This window comes from Lathyrus oleraceus, chromosome 3 (assembly GCF_024323335.1).
Source record: "Lathyrus oleraceus cultivar Zhongwan6 chromosome 3, CAAS_Psat_ZW6_1.0, whole genome shotgun sequence".
Lineage (NCBI taxonomy): Eukaryota > Viridiplantae > Streptophyta > Magnoliopsida > Fabales > Fabaceae > Lathyrus > Lathyrus oleraceus.
The window spans coordinates 460,975,907-460,983,528 of NC_066581.1; positions in this window are offsets into that span (position 1 = coordinate 460,975,907).

The following is a 7,622-nucleotide window of genomic DNA, read 5'->3' on the forward strand; positions in this document are numbered from 1 at the left end:
TCTACCATCTGTCCCCACTGGTCAGAAATACCATCTTCAACAATCTTCTAAGCGTCTTTGAAGGAGGACATAGGTGCCCCCTCTCTCTTTTCCTCAGCAATAGATAGATCTTGGAACGGAGTTCCAACCCCATCCTCAGCTTATACATAAGAGAAAGATGACAAATGGCTTACCAACAAATCCTTCTCCCCACTGATAATAACAAGCTTTCCATTCTTGACAAACTTCAATTTCTGGTGTAGTGTTGACGTAACGGCTCCTGCCTCATGTATCCATGGCCTTCCCAACAGGCAGCTATAGGCCGGGTGGATATCCATTACTTGGAAAGTAATTTGGAAATCACTCTGACCTATCTTCACAAGAAGGTCCACTTCACCAATCACGGTCTTGCGAGAACCATCAAATGCCTTGATGATCACGCCACTATATCTCATCGGAGCTCCTTGATATATCAATCTAGAAAGAGTTGATTTGGGAAGAACATTCAAATACGAACCAGTATCAACCAACACATTTGATAGTGCATCCTCCTTGCAATTCATTGATATATGCAATGCCAAATTCTGATTCCTACCCTCCTCATCACAGAAGCTCAAATTGTTGCAGGAAGTGATGTTATCCACAATATGATCAAACTGATCCACCGTAACATCGTGCTCTACATATGCTTGCTCCAATACCTTTTGCAATTCTTCTCTGTGCGCTTTAGAGTTCATTAGTAGAGATAACACTGAAATCTTGGAGGGAGTTTGGAGCAACTGCTCCACCACATTAAACTCACTCTTCTTAATCAACCGAAGCACCTCATCATCATCATTAGGCTTTAAACCGGTGGATTCACCAGACTGAAACTTTGGAGTGCTAATTGGATCCACTGCAGGCACTTCTACCTTCTTACTGGCAGATACATCTTCTATATTCTTCGGGAACGCAGGCCCAAAAACTCGATCGCTACGGGTCACCTTTGTAACATCAGCAATGCTCACAACAAAACTGGTCGTAGGCAACGTAACCTCTTGACCATTCTCTATCATAGTTGCATTATACTAGTATGGAACAGCCTTATCGGATGCATACGGGTCTGAACCCGCTAACCGTATTACCAACAGCGATACCGATCCATTGCTGACACTATCACTGCTGTTGCTGTCAAATTGAATCACCACTCTCTCTGGAATTTTGAATACAAGAACTATAACATTCACATCGTCACCCAAGTGACGGGTCTGAAGAAACTGGATCATACCTTCATCCATCAACCTCTGGATGTCTCTCTTCACAACCACACAACCTCGACGACTAACACTGCAAATTGCATAACCATCATGGTCATGCTCACAATCACTTACTAAACATATATCCTTGTGCATCGTCACCAAGGACCTTCTAATGAAATGGACATCAAATACTTTGAACTCCCTAGGACAACCGTCTACCATGTTAACAGAAGGGTTACCATGAATAGGTAGTGGGTTAGCTTTGACATTAGGAGCACGGTCCTCAAAGGACACCATCCCACTTTTAACCAATTTCTGGACTTCATATTTCAGGGGGTAATAGTTCTCGATATCATGGATAGGAGCCCCTTGGTGAAAGGCACAGTGAAGCTCTGGCTTATACCACCATGGAAGTGGTTCTGGAATTTGCGGAGGATTTCTCGGTTGCAAAAGGTTCTTGAGAACCAATGATGGATACAATTCAGCATAAGACATATGAATCGGGTCAAAAGAGACCTTTTTCCTCTCAAAGTTTTACTATTGTTGATGATTGTTGTTGTAGGTGTTTGTTTTTTGCGGTGGATGTTGTTGACGTTGTTGTTGAACTGGCATTAATTGATTGTTTGAAAATACAGGAATAATAGACGATACTTGATGATGGTGTTGACGGGGTTGTGGAATTCTTCTGACATGAGGCCTCCTCTGCCTCCCAACTGATACTGCATTAGTCTCGCCTTCCTTCTTTCTGGAAAACCCACTTCCGTACTTCTTGCTAGACGAAACCTCCTATTTAGATAACCGTCCTTCTCAGACACCTTCTTCTAACCTCATCCCCATGTTTACCATTTCGGTAAAATCACTGGGGGCACTGGCAATCATGCGCTCATAGTAAAATGAGCTCAGGATCTTGAGAAAAATCTTGGTCATCTCCTTTTCTTCCAAAGGAGGGGTAATCTGAGCGGCAAGCTCTCTCCATCGTTGAGCGTATTACTTGAACGTCTCCTTGTCATTCTGAGACAACGACCTCAACTGGTCCCTATCAGGCGCCATATCCATATTATATTTGTACTGCTTCACAAAAGCCTCACCTAAATCATTGAACATGCAGACACTCACACTATCCAAACCCATGTACCACCTCAGAGCAGCACCAGTCAGACTGTCTTGAAAATAATGGATCAATAACTGATCATTATTAGTTTGCGTCGACATCTTTATAGCATACATGACGAGATGACTGAGTGGACAGGTATTCCCTTTATACTTTTCAAAGTCAGGGACTTTGAACTTTATCGGTATCTTGACATTAGGAACCAAGCAAAGTTCCGCAACACTTTTACCGAACAAATATTTTCCCCTCAAGGTTTTCAACTCCTTTTGCAGCTCGAGGAATTGGTCTTTCATCTCATCCATCTTCTCATAAACATACGAATCCTCAGACGGCTCGGAATGAAAGATGGTGTCCTCGACACGAGGCAAAGTATGAATAATCGGTGGTGGCACAAACATGATCGGGCTAGATGTCGGCATGGAAACAAAAGTAGGCGCAAAACCTTCAAGTACAAAGCTGGGCGGCATTCCCCACGGGAATTCGGCAGGCATGGCAGGAGCGAAATGAGCAGCAGGCACGGTTGAAGAAACAACCTCTGATATGACCATCCTCTGAGGAGGTGGAGTTGTAGGCGTTGGAGAAGATTGACTTTGAGCAGCTAGGACTGACTCCATCATGGCAGTCAGACGGGCGATCTCGTCTTTCAAGTCTCTGTTCTCTTGCTCTAGATGTTCCATGATCCTTGGATGATTGGCGCGGGTATTATATCGATGATTTAGCTTGGTTGAAGCACAATAGAAGAACCAATAAGACATCTGGCGAAAGAGAAACCTGTTATGCAAATGATGCATGAAATGCAATGCTTGACTGTTTTTATTTTCAAGGAACTTACTATTTTATTTGCAAATATATAATAATAACAATTGCACAATTTGATTGACCATAAAATCTTTTTTATTTATAATTCGAAGGATTACACTGAGTATAATTTCAGAAACTAAAAATACAAAATACAAGAGAAAATGAGAGTAATCATCCTAAGGATCCCTAACAACAACGTCAGAAGATCGGGTCGCAGGCGCGTACTTCCTTCAGATGCGTCGGATCTCGGACTCAAAATAAGTCTTCATCTGAGTCTTCTCGAGGACAAGCTGATCAACAATCTTCTTCCAAGCAACGGAAGACTGAGGCATACTAGAGGAAGATGACACCTCTGGTTCTCTCTATCTCTTCAATACTCGGTCTTCAAGAAGTTCGATAAGCGCATATTTGTCCTTAGACTCAAGATTCAACTCTTCATGCTTTCTGCTCAAAGCATGGAAACACTCTTCCCACATATCCTTCTCTTGCTTCATCTTGGCAAGTGCGTCTTCCAACTCTTCTACATCTTGGTTAGGGAGAGTTGACGGCTCAACCACAACCATATACATAAGTCTCTCACAAGCATAAGGAATCTTCAATTCCAAAGCTCTCTTCTTCACCCAAAGAATGTAAGCTTCGAAAGCTACACAATTGCCCGGACCAAGCTCGGATCTTCCTTTCCTATGCACATTATGCCAAGCATGCACAATCTTCTGCTTTAAATGTTGGGGATCTCTACCCTCTTGATAGAAAAAACCTTCTAACAAAGTGTTATTTGGTTTGTCTCTCAAGGGTAACCCAAGTTGACGATGAGGTAAAGCAGGTTGTAGTTGATTCCTCCTTGTGTACCAATGAGAGGCACATTAGAGAATTCACCACAAAAATCAATAATCTCTAAGATACCCAATGAAGAATCATACCAAACTATATCATCATTAGTGAGAGACATAAGTCTCTAAGACCACCGTAGACATTGTTTGTTCTCCACAAAAGTAGGCGTCTGAGGCAAGTGCGAAATAAACCACTTGTACTGAAGAGGAACACAACATATGATAGTTCCACCATCCTTAAAATTCCTTAGATGCAAAGAGAAGTACATATCACCCAACAAAGTAGGCACGAGATTCCCAATCAAGAAAATTCTAATGGCGTTAACATCAACAAAATCGTCAATGTTAGGGAATAAAGTCAGCCCGTAGATGAGCAGCGCAAAGATAACTTCAAAAGCATCCACACTACCGGCTTGAGCAAAGGCAGTAACTTCCTTGATGAGGAACTCAGAGGTCAATCCAAATCATCCTCCTTTCTTCACCCAATGAGCATCTATCTCAGACTTCTTAAGATGAAGAGCTTCAGCTATGATATGAGATCTGGGAATCTCTTCCAATCCACTAAAAGGCACTTTGCTAGAAACAGGTACTCCCAAGAGATGGGCATACTCCTCTAACATAGGCACAAGCTGATAATCAGGAAAAGTGAAGCAATGGTAGAGAGGATCATAGAACTGAACCAACACACTCAGAAGTCCTTCGATCACATCAGCGGAAAAGATAGACAGAAGCTTCTCATGACGTTGCTTGAAATCCAAGGGATCTAATACAAAAGATGACATCTTCCTTAACTCTTTCAAGTTTGGACATTTGAAACTGTACTTCTTAGTGTTCCTTCGTTCACAATCCATGGTCTGAGCAAATAAGACCTCAGTTCCTTGAAATTATTTCTGGTGTGATGAATGTTATGATGCGCATGAATGTATGAATGTAACAATCACAAATAAGGGATCATACACAAGGTAACTAAATAGAGGTCAATGGATGAATCGAGTCATTTGTAAGATCAATCATCCATTTTCGTGGATTATGGTTTTCACCTTATCAACACCCAAGTTTCATTGATATTGACAAGACTTGATTGGATCAACCAAAAATCAAGGGTTTATTGTGAGTCACGAGCATGGAGTCTGGGTAAGAACCATCCTAAAGGAGTGTACTAAGGATAAAACCTGTTGATCATGTTATAAAAAGTTCCCAAAGTCTTAATTCCATCTATAGGATATTATAGGTTAGGATGACTGACTCATCAACCCATAATATTCTCAAGAGAAACTCGTCCGAGTGTAGTATCGCGTAACAATTGTTATCAAGTCTACACCTGAACAGTCTCTGCACTACGTCCTAAATAGTCCAAGAGGGGTTAAGTGTTCTACGGTCCTCAGCTTCTCGGACCCCAAATCAGAGAAAGTAATTCCTAACCACAAATAACTTGTGTGACATCAATATCTCCAAAAGGGTCTCCACTGAGTAGATGGGTCTCAAGCCAACTTGTTAAGGACTACTCCACAGAAGCCGAACATGACTATACCATCCCCCTATCTTAATTGCACTTAAGTTCGGGTTAGAACTTATCTCACAACTCAGAGATCACCAAGCACAACAAACATATTATATCACACAAACAAATATACATACATCAAATATACAAATATATACACACAAAAAGGTAGGCTAAACCTACTAGAGACTACTCCCCAGCAAAGTCGCCACTAAATTTCTGTAGCGGTAATACCATGACCATCAAGCTATGGATAAGATAGACGTCAATTAAACTAGAGTCGCCACCGCGCTTTTATTGTTTCTAAGGGAAAAGGGAAAAGTACGAACAAAACCCAAAAATAAGAAGTTTTCAAATCAAAACAAATAAAATGCCAGAGATTACAGTTAAGGGGGTTGGTTACATAGAGGGAAGGTGTTAGCACCCAAAGTGTCATAGGTACTCCTAGGGAGCCCTTAAGTTAAGTATAGTTAAGTTCATTTACAAGTTTGATTAAGAAAAGAGTTTAAAAATACAATGGCATAAGGCCAAAGTTTCTAATTTGCAATATGATCTAAGTTTAGAAAACACAAGCAAAGAAGGTTTTAAAAGGAGGGAGAGATTTGAAATGAAGAGACTAATCCTAAGAAAAATTTAAAAGTTAAGAGTTGAAAAGATTTGACCAATGGTCTGCGATCCAATAGACAAGAATGTCATATAAAAACCCAAATTTCCCTTGGAATTTAGAATCAAGCAATATCAATACACAAATAGCAATATGAAGATCAAGGCATCAAATAAAGATAGCCACGTCCAAGCTTAGCAACTTCATGATCTTTTTCCTGATCTTCCTTGTATCAGATGAACTCAAAGATGAGCCTTAGGAACAGGTTCAAAGTAACAGCTTCAATAAGACTAGGTAGCAGATGAACTCATATGGGATCACAATACTTGCTTCAGATGAAGTTTCAAATCACAAACACTTGGTTTCATGAAAGTTGGCATTGGCCAAGTTCTTTTGCATGTGGAATGTTGCCTAATTCTAAGTCCAATGTCTCAGATCAATCCAACAGTCCACACAAAATGTCTTTTAAGGTTTTTGTTGTTATTATGTACATTAATGTCAAAAGACCACAAACACAAACAAATATATACAATCACAATATAATCGCAAAATGAGGCTCAAATGAGCAAAGTGAAAATGGCATTAAAGTAAACAAGTTGATTGGTATGAATAATGGCAAATGAATAAAGGCTTAAAATTAAAGTGCATAAAAGTAAATGACTTGAAATTAAATGTTAGTTGTTAGTTGATTAGAAGTTAGTATTGCTTTTGCTTTTTGTTTAAGTCATTCTTTGGAGAATACTCAACCCACTATTCACAAGCATGGATCCTTGAACCAAGACATCTTCCAAAGGAAGGAAAAAAGGCCAAGTTTTCACACAATATCATGAAAGAGGGGAGACTTACAATCTCACTTACTAGAATGCTATGCCTTTTGTGTCAGCAATTTAGCGCTATGTTAATCAATCGTAATTGGACTTATGTAGAAGTCGCAACTATTTGAGGTTGGGCAATAGAAATTTTAGTGTTAATGCATGTTAGAGATATGGTATTATGAACCATACTCCTAAAATATACCACAGTTAAAAAGAATATGCAAAAGGGGTGGACCTAATCTCATCCATACTTATGTTGATTTTGCAATCAACTAGCCTTAGGATATAGGGACATTATAGGTCCATGAAATGAATTAGAAGAGAATGGGATTGAGATGAAGAGGGAGGGGAAATGGAATCAACACAAATTGGTCAAAGGAGGACTTTTATCAAATTAAGATCATTCATTCATTTTGGGAGATGAAACGTATATTTCATCAATCCCCTAAATCCAATGATTTTAACTCAACAAAGTCAAATCAACCTTGACCAAGGCCCAACAACACAAGTCAAACTCAACAAGTCAATATCAAAAGCTCAACACAATTTATTTTACATTTAAACAATTACAATCAATTAAATAATGAATTAAATTAAATTATGGTTGGTCAAAATCCTAAAACCTCATCAAAACACCAAATAAATGGCCATGAGATTTATCATAGGTCAAACAAGGTCAAAGGACCTTGGAGAAAAAAATCATTAATTTTGGAAAGTTAAAACTATTTTTAAACAATTAAAAA